Consider the following 20,603-nt stretch of genomic DNA (forward strand, 5'->3'; position numbering starts at 1 on the left):
CCTGATGCTTTTGAAAAAGGGCTTTCTTTACAGAGCTGCAGCTCTGTCTCCTGATAGCTCTTTTTATGGCTTCCACCACCCTTAGAACTCTGCTCCCTTTTGAGAGGGCAAGGCAGTACAATGGTGCCCACTTCAGGAGAGGGAGGTGCAGAATGAGTCTCCTGGCAATCATGCACAATTTGGCTGAGCTTCAACTCAGACTTTGTTTCCCACTTCTCAGAGTCATTACTGTCATTGGCCCTCAAAAGTTATTGATCACCTATACTGGTTGCATTATTGGAAGCAGTATTACATACAGGTTAAGAGCACTGGCTCTGGAGCTGGGATACTGGGGTTCAAATGTGGGCTCCATCACTTGCAGCTGCGTGATATTGGGCAAATTACTCATTCTTTTTGTGTCCCAGCTCCATTAATCATCAGTATAGAGTAATAAAAATAGTGAGCCCTAACTCTTAGGTTGTTGTGAAGTTACTAAACGAGAGGGGCTTTAAAGCACTCTGAATAATGCCTGGCATAGAATAATTGCTCCTTGAATCTTAGCAATTATAATTTTAACCTGTGGGGACTCTGGCCAAGGGTGTAATAATACTGACAAGAACAAAAGTCCCTGCCCTGGAGGGATTATGGTATAATCAGGAAAACAATATTTCTTACTCATGAAGAAGGAATTTGGTCCTGTGTTCTGCTATCCGGTGAAGGATGAGTTGTTATGCCTGGTGGCGGGGGTGCGGTGTATACTCTCCCTCCTCACGGTCTGGCAAGGATGGAGCAGAGGTAAAGCCTCTAGTCATGTTAATGGCTTCCAGATCTTAGGCCTCTGAGAAATCCTGTTTAGGTTTGTGACACAGACGTAAGCCAATATAACTGACCAAAGAAATACAGCCAATGTGAATTCTTAAATGTGCTCCTGCTATCGAGGTCTTCCTTTTGGTGGTTGTATCCCTTTGGTATCCTGGGAGAAGGTAGAGGGGAGGCCATTCTGGTTTTCAGAATCTTCTACTAATTTATTAATCTCATGATACCATGGGAACTAGCATTTGGGGCATATCTTAGGATGAAGCATCCAAGCTCTGGATAAGTCCCTTCTCTTACTGTATGATACCAGTTTTCTCTGTTTAATTTTCTTCCCAGGGGCACCTGGGTGGCTCAGTCAGTTTGGCATCTGACTTCGGCTCAAGTCATGATCTCATAGTTCGTGGATTCAGGCCCTGCATTGGGCTCTGTGCTGACAGCTTGGAGCCTGGAGCCTGCTTCTGATTCTGTGTCTCCCTTTCTCTCTGCTCCTTTCCCCCTCACACTCTCTCTCTGCCTCTCAAAAATGAATAAATGTTAAAAATAAAAATAAAAATAAATCTTCTTCCCAGCTCCATGACAATCAAGGGTAGAGTCAGAGGAAGGATTTCGCACCCTTGCCATCTTGGATTCTCATTTCTGTTTGTCCAGGAGCATCCCATCTTGGTGGCTTTTGCAACCCGTGTCAATGAGTGGGGGCTAAATGAGTCCAATCTAGCTAGCCACCAGTTTTTATGAATAAGGCTTTTTTGGAACACAGCCACAATTATGAATTTACATACTGTCTCTTGCTGCTTTTGTGCGACAACGTAAGAGTTGAGTAGTTGTGACAGAGACCATGTGGCCTACAAAACCTAAGATAAGTGCTATCTGGTCCTTTATAGAAAAAGTCTGCTGACTTTTGACCTACAGAGCAGACAAAAGGAAGAGGGGGAAGTTTTTGTCCCAAGGCAGTATAGGGAAGTTGAAATCATCAACTGGTTCCCATTCAGGAAAACTGATGTTGCTTAAGCTGTAGTATATAGTAACTCATCTAATTCCAATCGAAGTTGCCCCTAATGATATGCCCCATGTTTTTCTCATCACAAAAAATGATACGAAATACTCCAGTGGTGGGAAATTTAATGGACTTCCCTGAAATGGTTTTCTGTTTTTGTAGCTATGCCATGCTGGCCGTTACAATGTTAAAACAAAGCTGTCCTTTGGGATTTACCTTGCATAATTAAGTGTCGCCTCTGAACTCAGTGATTAGGCTCCCCTTCCCCAGCTACTAGAGCCCCCTTACTGTTTTGAATGTGTTGAGTTTTTCTGGGCCACCAGCTATATATGAAATATCCTTAAGGAACTCACACCATGGCAGGTGTCTACATTTCCCCATACTGTCATTAAAGGGACCAAAAGGAAGATGGATTGTGAAATCCATTTTTTTTTTTTTTTGGCCAATAAATCTCACTTTGCAAGGAGATCAGAGATTCAGGAGCCCTTCATTTGCCATAGGTAACTGACTGTACTAAGAGGTTGTCAGTCTGATCTCAGCTCTGTGACAATTCATTTTTGTGATTTTGAAAAACCCCTTCCCAGAGCTTTTGCACAGGACTGTTCGGTGCACAATGAGGCCTGTCTTGGCCTGAGATCTGGGCCCCTTCCACTTGTCAGGCTGTTTCTTCACCATGGCTCAGGACTGCCTCCATCCAGATGGGGGCCATTTCTCATTTGCACAAAGGCACCCTATGGGCTAGTGGCAGTACTGGGTCTTTTCCTCTTTCTGAGCTTCAGGTTTACTGGCCAGGAGAAACTATGCTAGATGGTTTCCAAGGCATCTTTGAACTCTTTGATTTGAAGGCCTTTTGAGGCAGTCTGTGTGGCTGGCTAAGCAGTTCTCTTCATGCTCTGTGGTGCTTCCCTACCTGGGGTGCCTTTGAAGTCAGCAGAAAACATCGTGCGCCAGGAAATGGGGCTTGGAGAGAGGAGAGTTCCAGGGTTGCTGTGAGGACAGGGTTGTGTTGAGGCAACTATTGGTTATGAGAGGTCAAAGGGGTGTCAGACCAAAGGCAGGTGTGGCTAAGTCTGGCCTGATTCTGCTCAATATTGGAACAGTAGACTGAGACCAGAGCCCCTCTGCCTCCATGCACAAGGGAAACAGTGACATGTGCGTTAAGTATCAGGTATTGACAATCTCTTCTCCATGACCAGATTATCTGGCCTCTGACCATAGACACTTGGACATAAGTGTGACCTGATACCTGATCTGAGCAAAGGGACAATGATAGCTAAGGAAAGACCAACAAGATGGTGGGACTCACTGGAGTCAGAGAACCCTTTAAGAGGCAGCAGGTCTGAGCATCCTGAGCATTTTGACCTCAAACCCCAATTCCCTCAAATTACCAAGATGATTGGTAAATTTCTCTTAAAACCCTGTTTTGTTCTGTTTTGCCCTCACTTTGTTGAGCCTTAATAATCATCACTCAGGTATTTGTAGCCGTGTAGACATGGTGCTAAATACTTTCTTATCATCATCTCATGTAATTTAAACTTCATAAGTTAGAGGTGGCTGGTTCTGTCTGTGTTTGGCAGAAGAGGAAATTGAGGCTCATTGAAGTTAGATAACCTGTCCAAGGCTGTAGAGCTAGAAAGTTCTGCACCTAAAATTTAAATCTAGATCTTACACTCAGCTGATACTCCTTTTAAATGCCATGCCCTGATGCCTTCCTACATGACCCTGAATGTGCCTAATTTTATCGCTAGTGCAATGAGGAGCGCCTGGATGGCTCAGTCAGTTAAGCCTCCAACTTCAGCTCAGGTCACGGTCTCAGGCCTCATGGGTTCGAGCCTTGTGTTGGGCTCTGTGCTGACAGCTCAGAGCCTGGAGCCTGCTTCGGATTCTGGGTCTCTTTCTCTGCCCATCCCCCACTCATGCTTGCTCACTTTCTCTCTCTCTCAAAAATAAATAAACATTAATTTTTTTTAATTGTTAGTGCAACAAGGTTTCAGGGGGAAAGGGGGGGGTTTCTTATCTGTTCAGAGTTACTATACCCCAGCGTTTCTCAATCTCAGCACTATTAACATTTATGGCCAGAGAATTCTGTTTTGGGGGGCTGTCATGTGTCACTGTTGGATGTTTAGCATCATCCCTGGTCTCTACCCACTAGGTGCCAGTAGCACCCTCATTTCTGCCCAATTGTGACAACCCAAAATATCTCCAAACTTTGCTCAATATCCCCCTGGGAGACAAAATTGACCCCGGTCAAGTGAGAATCACTGATATAAAGTAATGTTAATTTTCCATTAAAGAAAAAAAAACTACATATGCAATTTCTTTATTGTCTTCCTTAATTTTTCTCTTTTGCACCAAAATTCTGTTATTAATGACTTGGGCCCTTCTCTCTGCCTGGCTGACATTCTGAGCTGTGTCACTGGGAACGCTTTACCTTGTTGGCATCTTCCCAAACTCCCAAGACACCCTGTCTTTGAGCCTGGAGTCTCCTGGGGAAGTATTAAGAGCCAACCAGCTATGAAAATAATGTTCTCTTCCTTGTGCTAAGTGCCTCTGTTCAGGCAGTAAAATGCTTCATTGGCATGAACATATGGCATCAACATGGCCTCTGAAAACCACGCTGGGTGTCTAACAAGCATGGAGGGAAGGGGACAGGCAGTGTTGAGCTCTGGAAGCTTTAGCGCTGACTCCCCTCACCCCTAGGAGCAGCTGAGCCGGGGTTCCTCAGAGATCTTCACTCCACACAGCCCAAGGCTTTGTGGGGAAGAGGGCTGGTATCTTGAAGCCATTGCAGTTTGATCCTTTAATATAACACCCCTCAGACCTTGACATCTGCCATGGAGAAAGGCCTAGAGCAGCCATGTGGCCCAGTGCCAGCCTTTACCTCTGGCTCCAGGCAGGCATCCTGTTGAACCATGCCTTCTATTAGGTAAGAGGACATGGGGCTCAGTGGTGACCCACTGCTTTCTGAACACATAGCCTCTGGAGAATTTTAGGTCAATAAACAGCCTGGGAGTATTGGTCACAGAGCAGGTACCCTGAGCTGCTCAGCAGCCCATTTAATAATTCTAGGATGCAAAAGGTTGGAGAGGTCATTGGCATAGTTTTCCAGAAAAGTAGACTGCTTGTGAATTTTCATAATCATGCCTACAGTGAGACATCTTCTTCCTGGGTAATGTCATCATGGGGATTCATAATGGTTTTTTTAAATAGGCATTTTTTTTAAGAACATAAATTTTTTGGAGTGAAATAAAGTCACCAGGAAAAATCTGTAGAAGTTCAGTTCAGTGAACTCTTCTTCATGAAAGGATTTATGAACATATCCTGAACTGTAGCGATAGTGTGAAGTATACACATGCCTGCACCTTCATGCCCATATGCACACATGTGCACATACACTCTTTTCTCCATATGGAAAGATCAGACGAGCCTGTTTTAAATCTCAGTTAAGTCATTTCCTGCACATAAGGCATGGATGAGTTACTTAACATCTCTGAGCCTGTCTCCTTGTCCTTAAAAAAAGGCATAATAGTACCTATATTATGGCATGGTTGCAAAGGTTGCATACATTTAAAGTTGCAAAGAATAGAAGGCACTTGATAAATAGTGTTAATATTATTATTATCACGATATCAATTTATGAACCATTAAGAAAAACAGATACCAAGTCTGGGACAGAGATGATTTTCTTAGGTAACTCTTCAGTAATTAGGCTATTATCTGTTATACCTGATACTCCATTTCACACTTGGAGCTAAATGTGGGTGTTTTCCATTTCAAAATAACTTTCTTTAAAAAAATTTTTTTTATGTTTATTTATTTTTGAGAGAGAGGGAGAGACAGAGCGTGAGCAGGGGAGGGGCAGAGGGAGACACAGAGTCCGAAGCAGGCTCCAGGCTCTGAGCTGTTAGCACAGAGCCCGATGCAGGACTCGAACTCATGAACCACGAGATCATGACCTGAGCCAAAGTCGGACACTCAGCTGACTGAGCCACCCAAGCACCCCAAAATAACTTTCTTTCAGTCCTTATTTGATAAGGAATGATAAGTCATCTTTCAAGACTCCTAATTATTTTTACTTAACATTTCCAAGGGCCTGAACTTTTCATGCATTCTGTAAACATTTATTAAGCACTTATTATGTGTTAGACACTGGTCTAGGGACTGGGGAATTGAGAATGAAAACAGAGACCCTTGCTTCCTGGTAGTTTACATGACAAGTCTACTCCAGTCATGCTGTTAGGAAAGATGTATATCATTCACCATCAGAGATATACATTGTGAACAGATTTTGTGCCATGCTCTGTGCTGAGTGCTTAGGGAAGAAGGATGTAGCGATGAACAGAAATTCTAGAAGATGGCAGTATGGTGGGTGTGGTGAGTAACTGACACATGAGCAATTGACTGTGAGATGGAAAATCTAAAATCATGACAGGTGTCATGGCAATCCAAGAACTGATTTAAAATGAATTTATGGATGGATAATTCATTAAGGCTTACTAAGGGAAGTTGAGAGAATAGTGCCTGAAACATGGTTTGTGAATTTCTGAATGAGTGAACTGTTGAATGAAGGAAAGGGCTGCCATGTATGGTTGTATGTTTTACACCGCGTAACTTCGAGGCATGCCATTCAAAGTGTGAAGATAGTGCTCAGCCTGTGTGGTCATGTGCACTGGGTCTGCCAAGCACTTCACATACACAGTCTTATTTATTCTTTCCAACCCTCCACTGAATAAATTGTGTTTTCCCCGTTTTGCAAACACAGAATTTGGAACTCAGGTTGTTATCTGCTCTGGTTCACAAGTTGAGTCAGTGGCATGGTGGGGTGGAAGGGAAGGATTCACACTTGGAATTGGGACTCCATTGACTCTAGAGTTCTTGCCTATAAAATAGGAGAAAACAGTTTCTTGAAATTAAACTTGATGATTTGGGTCTTATCTTGTCTTTGAACCAAATGCTTAGGTCTGGTCTATAGGGTCAAAAAGGAGAAGTGAAGGGGTGCCTGGGTGGCTCATTTGGTTGATTGTCCAACTTTAGCTCAGGTCATGAACTTGGGGTTTGTGGGTTTGACCTCTGTGTCAGGCTCTGTGCTAACAGCTCAGAGCCTGGACCCTGCTTTGGATTCTATGTCTTCCTCTCTTTCTGCCCCTTCCCGGCTTGCACCCTGCCTCTCTCTCTCTCTCTCTCTCTCTCTCTCTCTCTCTCTCTCTCTCTCTCAAAAATAAATAAACTTAAAAAGAAGTGAAGATACCCAAATGATTATATTTCCAGGTCTTGGGCTCCAAATCACAAACTCTGTAAGACCCTTGTCCTGTTTTCTCCTACCTGACCATATCATGCTCTTGGCTCTTTTTCCTCTCAAGAGAAGCTTGGATCAAAGATCCCAGAAATCTGCACCCCCCCACACACACCCCCGGTAGAGTTGGTAAGCACACCATTTGTATTATTAACAACAAATGCAAAATAACAGCCCTAGATCAGCTGACACGAGGAGCTGTTGTAGTAGGAGCTGTTGAGGCACGGGATCAGTTTCTCTGGCAGGAAGATTAATCCAGTTCCGACCTGTTTATTCTACAACTCATTTTTAATCTCTCTCCATCCCTGAGTCAGCAGTAAACTGGGTAATACAATGTCACGTTGGTGTCTTCTCAAGACTTGTTGATTGTGAAATAGCAAGTCCTTCCCCACCCTGTGCCCCATGAAGTCCTTGCATTTCATGCTTCTGTGTGATAACGGAAATTCATAGCAGGTGGGGTTGACGGACTGCTCCTGATTGCTTTTTGCTCCTAAAGGCGATTTATTTCTCAATAACTTTTTAATATAACAGCTCAACCCAGAAAACTACAAAGGGGAAAGAAAAATTTATGTCTGGCTAAACAAACAAAAAAAGCGGGTAACAATGGATACAATTTTAAAGTTTCAGGAAATGAAGGGTTGCGAGTTATGACTTTGGAAGGTGAATTGCAGTATATCTGCTTTGCAAACTGCTTGCTCCTTGTGCTCTGCTCTTCTCTCCTAATTTCAGAGCCTGTAGGATATTTAGAGATTATCTACTTACCGTTGCAAACAGACTTTACATCTTTTTTTCTGGTTATCTTTCTTAAAAAGGGGGAGAACTGAGGAAGAGATTTATGTTTCTGAGTTAGGCACTTGATTTCCTTAATTCCTTCCAAGGGTCCTGAAAGGAAGTATTATTACCTCCATTTTATTGATGATGAAACTGAGGTCTTCAGAAGTCACACGGTCCAGGGTGTGGGTTCAAGTTTTGCACATCTGGACTATCTGCTGCATATTCCATGCTCTTTCTATTTTAACACTTGGGAGGGAGAGAGGGGCTACTTTCCTGAAATAGGAGGAGAAACAATTCTGTGTTAATAGTAATATTCCATACAGGTATATAAAAAACAACAGTAGCAGGTATTTAATGAGTAATCACTCTGTGTTAGGCATTGTGCTAGATGTTCTACTCTCACAGCACTTCAGTGAGGAAAGTACTGTTTTTAATCCCCATTTGACAGACGATGAAGCTGAGGCTCAGCAAGATAAACTATCTCCCCAGGGTCACACAGCTGTTAAATGTGCCCAATCTTTGTACTCTTATGGTTTTCTTCTCTGTTAGACTTTAACTTCTAGAAGATGAGAACTGTCCCTGATTAATTTCTTTATACCTAGAAGCCTCTGCAAAGTGGTTTTTCTCATAGTAGACATCTGCATAGGTCAATGTCACCTGACCCTGGGGTCTGCTCTCCCTGCTTTTGGTCCCTTCTCATATTCTGATCAACCTTGTTTTATCAAGTGGACAGATGGGTCTTAATTGATGGTTGCCTCCTTTCTCTTCTGTAAAGCCTACAGCTATCATTCATATATATATATATATGTATATATATATACATATATATATATATATACACACACACACATACACACACACACACGATAAGATGTATGATAGGAATGGGACATTCATTCTTTTTTTGTGTGGCTATATTAGTATAGGATAGATTATGCTAACTTAACAAATAACCCAATGACTTAGTACTACTGAGCAAATCTTCTAAGGAAGTTGTTCCCCATTATCAGTGGTCTAAGATACTGCCCAGATCTTTGACTCTTTCATTTCAACACAAGACCCTTTTCATAGTCACCACAGCAGGACAGCTGGGTGCTGGCACTGTCTTACAGTGGTCATTGAAGAGACACACAGCACTTCTGGTCACATCCTGTTTGCTGAAATTGGTCATATGCTCTCAGACTGCTAAGGAGGTGGAGAAGAGGCATTACCCCTTGTGCTCAGGAGGGAAGGGAACATAGACATAAGTGAGCTCCAGAAGACTCTACCTCGGTGGTATTGGTTATTGTTTTTTCTTCTACTACTGAGTCATGGGAAGGATTAAAGGTAACAGCTATAATACCAAGATGTTTCTTCAGAATAGTTTCATGGACTCACACTTCCATTAGGCATCTGATGTCGATTTTAATTCCATATGTTTAACCACAGTGACTCATGCTGAGATTGGCTATCTGAAGTTTCTATGTGTTGGCTATACCAGTAGCTGCAATTTTTAAAAAATGTTTATTTTATTTTGAGAGAGAGAGAGGAGGGAGGAGGGACAGAGAAAGAGGGAGGAAGAATCCCAAGCAGGTTCCACACTTAGTGTGTGGAGACTGACTCAGGGCTCGATCTAACGACTCTGAGATCATGACCTGAGCCAAAATCGAGTCGGATGCTTAACCGACTGAGCCACCCTGGCTCCCCATGCAATTTTTTAAAAAGGATATTTCTTCTAAACCATCAAGAATGTTTTATTTCAAGAAATTGTTCTCTTTTTTTGATACTGTCTCAAAGGATGACTTACCTGGAGTTCTTTCTTTATTTTTTTTATCAATGTAAATATATGTTCCATCAGATTGTTAAACTCCTTCATAAAATGATGCCAGGTGAACTTAACAGCATATAAAACTATATACATTATGATCCCAAATTTCTGTTTCTGTCTCTCTGACAGTTGCTATCTGTGTCTCTCTTCCTCTATCTCTGTCTCTGTCTCTCTCTCTCTCTCTCTCTCTACACACACACACACACACACACACACACACACCATACTGAAGATCAATATATCAAAATATTAACAGCTATAAGCTCTGAGCTTCATGGTTATTTTGCTTTCTATAGTTTTCTGAATTTTACAAAAATGTTTACACTGAGATTCAACTTTTAAAAATTAACATTATTTGTTTTGCTTAGGTATGTAATAAGCAGAAAAAATACATTTTAGATATAGAATGGATATTTAAAAGTACGTATGTACTTTTGCAATTCTGTTTCACAGAATGGAATTAAATTGTGCTCATTATAGATTACTCCCTTGCTCTGTTTCCTCTTTGAAGTCATTTAGAACTTGGAGATTGTGTTGAGAGAAGTGTGCAGAAAGCAGGAAGGGAGAGAGATGCCATTCAGAGATGAGGGGACCATCACTTCCATCACAAAATCCAATTTAATGAGGGTCAGCCAGTCCCCACGTCACCATCCCCTCTGCTCTTCCAGGTTAGTTAATTCGGTATATTCTGATGAATGTCATCTTGCAATTAAAATGCTGGTACTGGCAAGTTTCAGCATCTCGGCTTCGATGGCCCTTAGCTGTCAGCAGTCTTGTCTTTCTTTCTTTTTTTTAAAATTTATTATTATTTTTTTAATTTACATCCAAGTTAGTTAGCATATAGTGCAACAAAGCAGTCTTGTCTTTTTAATCAGGACCTGTATGACTTGGTTCCATCAAGCAACTTCTTATTTTCCCAGATCCCAAGAAACTGGGATGGAGAAGAGAGATATTGGTTGAATTTTAATTTAGTCACTCACCCCTCAGGATATGTGCTAAAAAGATGCCATTAGGATGGTTCATACAATGCAAGGATGATGTGTCTGCTGGGGTCTCATGCCCACTGACTCATCATCTCATTATGGAGGACCCAGGGTGAAGTAGAAGGTGAGGATGACCTCCTTTGGAAGTAGGAGAGAGATGGGCCTGCGGCTTTTGAGGTTATAGTAAGCCCTGTTGTCCTAATCATAAGAGGAGGGGGATCTGAGCTCCACTTGCCTGCTCCCCAGGAACAAATTAACAAGGCAAGGTGCTGGGGTCAACAGAGTGGGAGCTGACTCACGGGGGCTTTGTGAAAAGGCTCATCAGACTAATAGCTCAAATCCTCCTGATGAGACAATCATCCAAAATAGATGGAGAAGTTGCCTCTTGACAGATGACCCCACTTCTCTCTCACCTACTCCTTAATTGCACAGAGTCCCTCATGTGGCAGCCATGATGTCATCTGTGTGAACCATAGGCTTACAGTGTGGTTTAGACATTCACCACATGCAGCTGCCAATGATGAGTAAACGAGCAGAGTGTATCCATTACCGTGAGTTCCATTCAGAACCCACAGCTTATTCATTGAATTCAGTGCTTCCCAAGCCCCAAAATGCGTAGAGATCACCTGGGGATCTTGATAAAATGTAGATTCTGCCTCAGTAGATCTGGAGTGGGGCCTGAGATTCTGCATTTCAGCAAGTTTCTAAGAGGTGCTGAGACTGCTGATTGCAGGACCACACTTTGAGTAGTGAGGGTTTAGTGAATGGACAGCTGTTGTCTTCATTGGGATCATTAGCCTATCAGAAGGATGTTGGCAAGGCTTGATACTTTCCTCTATTTAATTTTTACTTATTATAATGGGTGATTGTTTTAATGTGGATTTTGAGATACAAATAACTGTTTTTATTTAAAATTTTTTTAAACATTTATTTCTTTTTGAGAGACAAAGAGAGACAGAGTGTGAGCAGGGGAGGGGCAGAAAGAGAGGGAGACACACAATGTGAAGTGGGCTCCAGGCCCTGAGCTGTCAGCACAGAGCCTGACGTGGGACCTGAACTCATGGACTGTGAGATCATGACCTGAACAAAGGTCAGATGCTTAACCGACTGAGCCACCCAGGTGCCCTGAGATGCAAATAACTCTTAAAGGGATTGATTCATGGTTGGTTTTTTTCCTCTCTTTTTTAAGTTGCCATATGGGCATCATCATTTGATTTTCTACAGGCTGGACAGTGGCACACTTCATCACCTTAAACCTGCATCCTTAATTCCTTACACTGAAAGCTTCTGGAGAACAAGGGCCAATGGTTCATGCAGATAGGTGCTTATTAAAGACTTTCTTGTCATATTTCACATTTTTCTAATGTGATCTAACTTGGCAAAAATTAGAAATAATTAAAAAGGCCTAGATATGTGGGTTAAAAGTGGCAAGGAAAATTAAATTTCTCTAGAACTTCTTTGCCTTGTATTCCTTTTTAAATCAGAATTCAAGTCCTTACAAACACTCCCAAAAATCAGCTACACATTAAGGAGAACTTTGGTCTCTGTCACTTGCCTTTTCTTCCTGGGTCCCTCTGAGGCTTTCTGCCAAGGCATGGGTTTAATTTAATATCCCCATCTCTGCAGCAATTGGTCTTTGGCCTTCTGAGACTATTTTGAACGCCATGGTGTGCTATTGAGATGACTGATGGGGCAAATAAGAGAAGTCAAGAAAGCAGCCATGGGAGGCCGTTTCCACGGTGGATGTGGGTGCCAGAGGTGACGACAAGATTGGCAGCCTAACAGATTTTTATTAGCTGGTGCTGCTGTGTCTGCAGTGATATCATCCTTCGGAAAGGAGCCCAGGACTCACTGGGAACAGCATAACCTGGTTAAGGAAAATAAAAGTGTTTGCAAAAGGATCACAAATGGGAAAAAAATTTTATTCAGCAGCAGCTGATCTAGGGAAGTTAGAAAAATGAGTTTCGTTGCATATGTGCTACCAGGGTTAATATCCAATGATTTCTTGCACTGGGCAAGCCTTAAATAACCTTCTGTCATTTGGAGAGTCTTGGTGTGACCTATAGATGTGGGTTTTAGCCTGGATGCATCTCTTGGGTCTCTGGATGTTCTCTTCATTTGTGGAATGCATGGAAGGAGAAAGGCTTAAGGCCCAGAATTGTTGCTTGGAATCAAATACTCAGTATGGATGGATTTATTATTATTATTATTATATATTTTTTTAATGCTGAGAACTACATGGCTCCAGCTGTTTCCTATGGTCCAGGCCAGTAGGCTTTGAGTTTCTCTTTGTAACAGTTGCTATATCATGTTTGTGATGTATTTATAGTTTTCATTTGCAGACAGATTGCCTCTATCATTTCATCTGTGGTATATTGATTAACCACATTGCTGACATTATCTACTCATCATACTTGGATAAGATTTTCCCTCTGCCCCTTTAGAAAAGCATTTTATTTTGGTTCTTTTGCATTAAGATTAATCATAGTCCTTATCTATTCAAATCCAGTCATCTTTTGGTCAACATAGTTGACCTTCTTGTTCTCTAACCAGCTGAAGAAATCACTTGGTAATCAGGATTTAGTTGAATTTGCTTTGCTTTCTTGCTCAGGTTATAATATTCAGAACCTTCGAGTTTTCTCTCCTGGTAGCACTTGTTGAGGAGGGACTATACTTGTACATTAAAGCAACTTTGTTCTGACATGGTCATGACTTATTTTACTGAGGTTTTGTTTTGAGTTGAGGCTATCTTAACATTTCTGTGCCTTAATTTTCTCATCTGTAAAATGTCGAGATAATAGGACACAGCTCATAGGGCTGACAGCTGTGGAATTAAGTGAGATAATAACGTCTTCTCCATTTTTTGATGTTTGTTTAACATGTTTAAAATGCTCCTGCCTCTGGGCATTGGCATTTATGGTTTGTTCTATCTCCTGGAATGTTCTTCTTCTGAAATCCTAATCATCAACTCTCTAATCCCTTTATGTTTTTACTCAAGAATTCCCTTCTCAATGGGATTTCCCTTATCTAAAATGTTTACCATCACCCTAACACTTTATATCCTTCCCTGCTTCATTCTTTGTCTTAGCTCTTATCACTGTCTAATAAACTGGGTATTTTATTTATCTTGTTTATTGACCGCCACTCTCTCTCCCCACAACCAATTAGAATGTAAGGTCCATTTAAAAAAAAGTACCCTGTGTTATCCATAGCACTTGGGGATAAAGTAAAGATTTGTTAAATTAATGTAATGTTTCTATCACAGCTCACCACAAAATAGGTACTTAATAAACATTGCATTGTGACTGGGAGACCTCATACTGCCTTTTCTCCACTTATTATTTAAATTCTGCAGCTGAATCCAGGTTATATGTCTTTCTGGGCCCACTCACATGTTCCTCTTACCAGTTGCTTTCTTCTTTAAATCCCATTTTTACAGTAGCATTATTGTTTTATGTCTCACATCTTGTTCTCTGATTATTTCTTGTGAGTTAGCCCAAGCTCCCCAACTATTTTTGCAAGCTTCTTGTTAGCAGGAATAAATAACTCTTATTTTTTCCCTAGTTCCTTCAGCATAGTGCCAGGGGTATGGTGAGTGTTCATTGAACATTGTTGCCATATCAGTCTGTATTGAGGGGTTGCTATATGGCCATGGAATTTATCATTTATGAACTAGAAACCATGAAACCAATTGAAAGGAAGAAAATAACTCTTATTTTCAATGAAAAAACAAAATAGTGAAATACATTTATTTGTGTGAATGATTTGATCAATACTTATCTCCACTACATTAGGCTGCTCTAGTTGTATTGAACTTTTTTTCTTTTCCAAACTTTTATTATGAAAAAAATTGAAATACCAGGGAAGTTGAAAGAATTTTACAGTTAACACCTGTGTACTGACCAGTTAGGTTCTATGGCTACCATTTTAGTTTAATAGATACCATATATGTATACATTTGTTCACTCTTCTGTCTATTATCCATCCTATATTTCGGTGTGTTTCACAGTAGATTGAAACACACCCATCAGTCAAAACATTTTCTTCTAATTATATCAACTAGAGTCCAGTGTTGTCACCACCATTCTGATTTTTCCCAGCATAGATTTCTTTTTCCTCTCTGGAGCTTCATAATGAAAACATGCAGTATATACTGTCTTTTACATGGGACTCATTCACTAAACACAGTGCTCCTGAGATTCATCCATGTCTTTACAAGCTCGTTCCTTTTATTTGCTGAGTAGTATTCCACTGCCTGGATGCCTATAGTTTGTCTTTGTACCATTTGCTGGACATTACCAGTAAAGCTGCTATTCATGTACAAAGCAATCTCTTTCACCCTAGATAAATACCTAGGATTGAGATTTCTGGGTCATAGAGTACATTCATTGTCTTTCTTATTTGTCCTCAAACACACTAAAGTTCTTTCTGCCTTACAGCCTCTATACTAATTCTTTTATTCATCTGGAAGACTCTTCTCTGTGTGTAAAATATCTTTGTCCCTTATCATCATGTAACTGTCTCTTTGTGTCATTCAGATCATAGGCTTCCCTGACTACCTATCCTAAATAATCACATAGTCCATCTTCAACAAATTACTCTATTTTAATAATCTGCACAGCATTTCTTACAATCTGATAATTCTCTTTTTGTCCATTGTAACATAAGTTAGGGATAGCTCCTGTCAGCTCTAGTATTCTCTTTCTATAATCTAAATTGGTTGACATTAGCTTAGTTTTAAACAGTTTTAGACTATTCTGTGGTCCAAAATTGGCATGATTTGTAGTAGGCACTCAATAAACATTTGGTAATGTTTATTAAGGAATAATTAAATTCCTAATTGCTAGAAGTCTAATGATCTTATTCACTGTTTAATCCTCAGTACCTAATAGACAGCAAGTGCACATTATGTATTTGATAGATAAATGAGAACAGTTTCTTGATGAATCATAAACGCTTAAGAAAATGCCACTCTAGAAGATGCCTTCTTTCCTGCATTGTCAGATGAAGGCAGTTAATTCGATTTTTTTAAACATATTCAAAAACTGGATAAAAATGGGTCACAGCTGGAGATATGAGGCATCTGCCCTATATGACTTGATATCCAGGGAGAAATTGCTGGTGCAAATTGCTGGTACAAGTGAAAACACACTTGTAAGCTATTGTGTGACCAGATTGGCTCATTATGTAATGTTTAGTAGTGCTAATATATATTTCTCCCCATATAGTTCTTGGTAGTTATCCTAATTAAGGGGGTAAGGGTGAAGGAAGAAGCACTTACCTTATAGGATAATTACTACACACAGTGGGGTTAGCGATTGGACATGGTTTTCTTGTCTTGCTCATGGATTATTATCTAGGATGCCTGTAGCCACAGCAATAGGGGATCTTTGAAGTTCAAAGACAGGAAAAATCAGCAATTCTATGCTCTTGGAGTTCCTGGAGTGGCAGAGAAGGACAAGAATGAAAGAATGCCTGGTGATATCTACCTCCAGGTCTTTCCTTTCTCAATCTAGCTGACCTTGTACTATGTAGAAGCAGAGAACTGGACCTGTTCATCATATGAATTGAGAAGGGAGTCCCTGAATTTTATACTCCATGCAAGCAATGGACAACCAGTGGGGACACTGGAATAGAATCTTCCCAGTATCAGCTTCTCTTTACACCGGCCCCTGGTGTGCATGTGTCCTGAATATTATAAACAGAGATATGAAAAGAGGCAAGTTACGATTGAAGTTGTGTATAGTCCCAAAACCAAAGCTACCCCCATAAGCCCTAGTCTGATGCCACAATGCTCAGAGGAGAACCCACTTTTTTGGAGACCTAACTCAAGCAGCCATCTTCCATTGTGCCTACTATTAACACTTGCTCCTCCTCTCTCAATAGAAGCTGGCTCACATTTGTTAAGGCTTTGTTCAGTGCATAAATTGAATCAAACCATGTCTACTAAATTTCTTGATTTGATGAAAAGGTAAATTGATAGTATTAAGACAATCTAGAACACCTTGATGAGGGATGAGGGGAAATTGACCTGGATTTCTCTTTCTGCGATAGGCATAACCATGAAAAACCAAGCACCTATTGATTTTTTTTTTTTTTAACCAGGATGTTGGAATTCAAAAGAGGTGCTATCAGGGCTCCTGGGTGGCTCAGTTGGTTGGGTATCTGACTTAGGCTCAGGTCACGATCTCATGGTTCGTGGGTTCAAGCCCCACGTTGGGCTCTGTGCTGACACCTCAGAGCATGGAGCCTGCTTCAGTTTCTGTCTGTCTCTCTCTCTCTTTGCCCCTCCCCTGCTCATGCTCTGTCTCTCAAAAATAAGAATAAATAAACATTAAAAGAAAGTTGAAAGAAAAAAGAGGTGCTAGCTACTCTGCACTGTGATATTTTGTGAAGCAGAGTTTATCCTGTAATGTGAATAATCACCCCACCTTATATCTTTTAGAAACTTAGACTTTGATCTATTCAATTGCATTAAAAAAATATTTGAGTTTAAGGGACATCTTAAGGTAAGAGATTATGGGAAGATGGTAGCCTGAATGTGTATTCTTCATATCATTTCCTCTCACCTCCCATTTATTTCTGCTGAGCCAAGTGGCATTTGGGATTGACAAGCTGGCAGATGCTGGAGGTATAATTGAGGCCACTTTGCCTGGGATTTCTGGATACGAGAGCAAGCTCAGGACTTCACCTTTGGGACAGATAAGTTCTAGGAAATCTGAATACTGAAAGACCAGGTGAAAAAAAAAAGGCCAAAATAACCCCAAAATGTTGACCAAGGAGAGATGATGAAAGGACCTCTTTAATAAGGAGTTCACATGTGGTTTTTGATAAGCCTGATAGATCTTCCTGGACCCTGAGTGACTTCCAGGAAGTGAAGGGGACAGGATGAGATCCTTCAAATCCCTGAGTCTAGGAGACCATTAGCTCTTGTAGTTTGGAAGGCCTGGGTGCAGAGAGGCTTCCTCTAGGAGAATGAATAAAAGATGGGCAGATACTGACCAGTGCTATATTGGCCCACAGTGACTGCTGCACATTCCACTATTTGCTGGGGATTAGGAGGAGTGTGGAAGATTTTCAGTTGTGATTAGTCAAAGGAAATAGTTGTGTAGCCTTAGGGAATATGGCCCAATGGAATATCTAGGACAGATGTTGCCTAGGGAAATTTAGCTACTAGGAATGCAAGATGACCAAGTGACAAAAAAGGAGTATTTAGGAAGATTTGCTTACAGAAAAAAAGGAGTTATTGGAATTATAAAATTATTTTTATATTAAAAATGTGACAATTCAACTGAAAGAAAAAATAATTGCTATTAAGAACTAAAAGAGTAGCTTGAAAGATGAATGGGAAGAAGTATTTCAAAGACAAAGCAAGGGTATAAAAATATTAAAATAATGAGGAATACTGAAAGACCCAAAGAACAGTCTGAGAACTCTAACATAGTCATTGTAGAAACTCCACAAAAGAGCAGATGGAAGAAAGGCAGTTATTTTTAAAAATAATAAGAGAAAATTTCCTTACTTTGAAGAAAAACTTGAGTCTATAAATTGCAGGTCCTTATTGAGTTCTGAATGACCTTAATTAAAAAAAAAATTAAAAGGACACACATTTGGGCATAGGCTTTTAAAGCTCCTGGATTTCTCCCAAATATAAAGTATCAAAAGCTTCCATCTAGGAAGAAGTTACTGGCAAGAGAAAAAAGAAATCAGACTTGTCATATATAACTCTAGAAGCTGGGGCATGGTGGAAATAACATCTATGGAATTTGAATTCTTATGTCTATTGTTGAACTTTCTGAAAAGAGATTATTTGTAGTTTGACTACATGACTTAGAAATGCTAATTGCTTTATCGAGAGGGAACTCAGAAGATTAGGGGACGTTCCCAGTGATAATCTCCTGAATTACAGAAAAAGCCCTTTAATTCCATTTTCTCCCAAACCTCACTCTTCCTTCCTGGGAAAACCCTTTCCCAGTATCACAGAAAATAGTTCTTGAAAACAGAAATATTTGAAAATCCCAGACTTATGATGGATCTTCTGTATTATTGGTCCTACCTTTTACTTTGTAAAGACCAGGAAACTAAGGAATATCAAGTAAGTTAGCCAAAACTTCACAGGTAATGAGTGGAAAAGCCAGGATAAGAATCTAGATCTTATTTCCAGGCTCATAGTCCATAGTGAAGGGCGGAAATCCTTTAATTCTGTGATTTACTTCATGTACTTCCAATACCTGTTTTTGTTAAGTGGCTTTGAGTAAGTTTCTGTTGTTTGCAACTGAAGGACCCTGGCTGATTAAAAGACTACAGTAGTCTCTTAGTTTCAATAAGACATATTCTTTTTTTTTTTTTAATTTTTTTCATGTTTATTTATTTTTGAGAGAGAGAGAGCATGAGAAGGGGATGGCAGAGAGAGAGGGAGACACAGAATCTGAAGCAGGCTCCAGGCCTGACAAGGGGCTCGAACTCACAAATCATGAGATCATGACCTGAGCTGAAGTTGGACACTCAACCGACTGAGCCACCTAGGCACCCCAATAATGACTTATTCTCATGTGATGACTAAATTGATATATCTAGGCATGATCTTTTCCTCAGTATCTCAAGTTTCCTTAAAAATGTTTCTCTTTGTATGGCTTTCCCACTTTTCAAACTCAACAGGCAGCAAATCAAACTTACCTTATTATTTCCAAACTGGCTGTTTTCCTAATGTTCTTATTTCTGTCGCTGATATCACCATTGCTCCAGAAATGCAGGATCCTGTTTGTTAACACTCTGGCCTCACATTCAAGTGCCTGTCAAATCTGACCACTTTATTGTTATTAGGCTAATTTTTAAAATATTCATACCTTGTTAGCATAGGGGACATTCTACCTAAGATGGCTTCCCTCTACCTGTGAAAATGTTCTCCATATTGTACATAATTAAGCTCTGTGCTTAAAATCAAAGATATCGAACTGCGTGTTAGTTCCACTAATCCAGCTATGGGTCCCTGAAACTTCAGTTTTCTTATCTATAAGATATGTACCTTTTCTCTTCTAGGTAAGCCCTTTCATTTTATTCAGACAAATAAAGCACAGAGAATTTTGGAGACTTTGTCAAGGTCACGTTGCTTTCAGATAGCAGGGCCAGCACTGAGGAAAATTAAATGAATATTAGATGCTTCATCCTCAAGTAGACCATTTCTCAGGAGCCCCGTTGCCTTTGCTGCTTGTAGCATTGAGCATATTCAGCTTTGAAGACCTGTCAGTGCAGCCGGGAGGAGGAGGACTGTTTGGGCAGTTTGATCTGTTAAATTTGTTGTCATGTTTAGGATAACAGTGGCTGTTGCAATGTCTGAAAGTTTAATTCCCTAGTGGTCTACCCTTTCCACTGTTGGTTAAAAACAGACTTTTCATGTGCTGGGAAGTATTTTTTTCAGACAAGTGAATTAGACATTTGGAGGGATGTTAGAATCCAAAGACCTTCTATTAAAATAGGTTGTATCAAAACCATGGTGGAGTGAAGGACTGTTCAGCATACTTGAATTAGTGGGAGGCATTTCTAGTAATAATACCAGTGTCTGCACTTATTGTAGCCTCTTCACCCTAGACTTATCCCTGTATTCTTATTTCTGTGTAAAAGTTCTTGGTGTAACCCAGCCATTCTCATCATCACATGTAAAACCCCATAATTTTGAGCAAATGCTTTATGCAGTTTGGAATATTTCAAAAATGCTGGTACAAACTTTCCGGGCCTCCTGAAATTTGGGCTGCTTCATTTCTAGGCAGGAAAACACTTTTCCAAAGAGATGGGGCCATTCCTTCATTATCCCCTCCTAACTGAAAAAACAGGTCATGGCTTGTAGGGCTGTGACAGTGCATTCTCAGGAGGCTCAGGATTCCACACTAAGTCCAAACCCATGAACTATGCTTTCGTACAGAACCATCAGATCTGATCAGGTCACATCTGGGAGCTGCA

The 20,603-nt window shown here is 40.5% G+C and overlaps 1 protein-coding gene and 1 long non-coding RNA gene across 2 annotated transcripts in view; one reads left to right on the forward strand and one right to left on the reverse strand.

Annotated features, from left to right (window-relative positions):
* CPNE4 (copine 4) overlaps positions 1-20,603 on the forward strand; it is a 672,331-nt gene that overhangs the window by 199,865 nt on the left and 451,863 nt on the right. The window lies entirely within an intron of this gene.
* LOC122230610 lies at positions 7,629-19,542 on the reverse strand. The gene is made up of 5 exons (XR_006207617.1): positions 19,323-19,542; positions 16,168-16,334; positions 15,928-16,085; positions 7,985-8,129; positions 7,629-7,814 (listed from the first exon to the last, which is right to left on the reverse strand). It is a non-coding gene; the product is annotated as an uncharacterized LOC122230610 (long non-coding RNA).

The sequence above is a fragment of the Panthera tigris genome, chromosome C2 (genome assembly GCF_018350195.1).
Source record: "Panthera tigris isolate Pti1 chromosome C2, P.tigris_Pti1_mat1.1, whole genome shotgun sequence".
Classification (NCBI taxonomy): Eukaryota; Metazoa; Chordata; class Mammalia; order Carnivora; family Felidae; genus Panthera; species Panthera tigris.